The sequence below is a fragment of the Galeopterus variegatus genome, unplaced genomic scaffold (genome assembly GCF_000696425.1).
Source record: "Galeopterus variegatus unplaced genomic scaffold, G_variegatus-3.0.2 Scaffold2004, whole genome shotgun sequence".
Lineage (NCBI taxonomy): Eukaryota > Metazoa > Chordata > Mammalia > Dermoptera > Cynocephalidae > Galeopterus > Galeopterus variegatus.
The window spans coordinates 235,496-236,895 of NW_007728115.1; positions in this window are offsets into that span (position 1 = coordinate 235,496).

Below are 1,400 nucleotides of genomic sequence, written 5' to 3' on the forward strand. Positions count from 1 at the left end.
TCAATAAAACAACAATATATTTGGTGCTTAGTCATTGTGAGATTGACATAGAAGATGAAGATTTAAAAAAAGAAATTGAGAAATGAAATGAAAGCAATAGCTAGGATAATTCAAACCAATATAGTCCTGTGTTTAAAATAGTTATATATTGTAGTTACATATAATAGTCGAAACAGTTTTATATTTGTTCTTGTATATGGAAACTAGCAAGAAAAAATTATCTTAATGTGTTTTGATTTATATGTGGGGAAAGATGAGACTGAGAGCATTGCTTTGTTTCCTTTCCTTCATATTTTAATTCACCTTGCATGTGCAGACACTAACATCATCTAATAAAATTGATTAAAAAATCAATACATGATAGCAATTATTAAAACTTTGTGGTTATGTCTTATATAGCTACTATTTTGACCAGTTACAAGTCCAAAGTAAAAATATTTATTCTTTGGCCTGTATAACAACAGTCATTTAATATTAAGATAAAATTTGGGGTGTTTCCCTATAAAAATAAAATACAGATAATAAATCAGGAGTTGTACATGAAGCAAAAATATGAAAAATCTGAGTCATAAAAAATGATTATGATAGTATTTTTGACTTTTTTGAATAGCCTCACTAATGTTTAAAGTAATCACCTGCATGATTGAGCTGTTTGATTTTGTAGAGAAGCAATTCAACTACAAAAATAATTTCAAATTAATAAAGTGGTAGAATGTAAAAGCTATCTATTTATGGATGTGTACTCCAAACTTCTGGACAGTGATACAATACATACCAACACTTAATCAACAGCCAAACAATATTTTAGGTTCAAAATGTAAGTGAAAAGAACTGTGAGAGATTTGATTTTCTTTTTTAAAAACAATGGCTTTATGAATCTATGGTGTGTTATACTAAAATAAACAAGAATTTAAGATATGCCTTTTTTTTCCAAATTGTACATTATGAAGATCAAACTCTGTGTCCTCAAACTGGTTGTGAGTGTGGCTTGAAAATAGGACAGTAAGTCTCAGGTATCACGATTTTGCAAGCTATTGCCTAGCATTTGCAAGGTATGCTTTTGGTCAGTGTCTGTTAAATAAAATTAAGCAATGTAATTTGTAAAATTGTAAAAATAAGAAATATGACAATGTATATTTTCTTGAGAGTATAAAGATTAGAATGTATTCTGAGAGAACTAAAGTATAGATTTGTAAAGTGCAATGATTCATTAGAATCTCAAATTCACTTTCACTAACCAGCTGTCTGAAGACATACAGTAAGTAAACAAAGCTATCAGGCATGACAAAAGTTTATCTGTAATATAAAAATCTACATTCCCTAAATACCTCAATTTTACAATATGTTTTCACAATAACCCTCAGGAGCTGAAGAATGGCATATATAAGAGAAAATCTTTA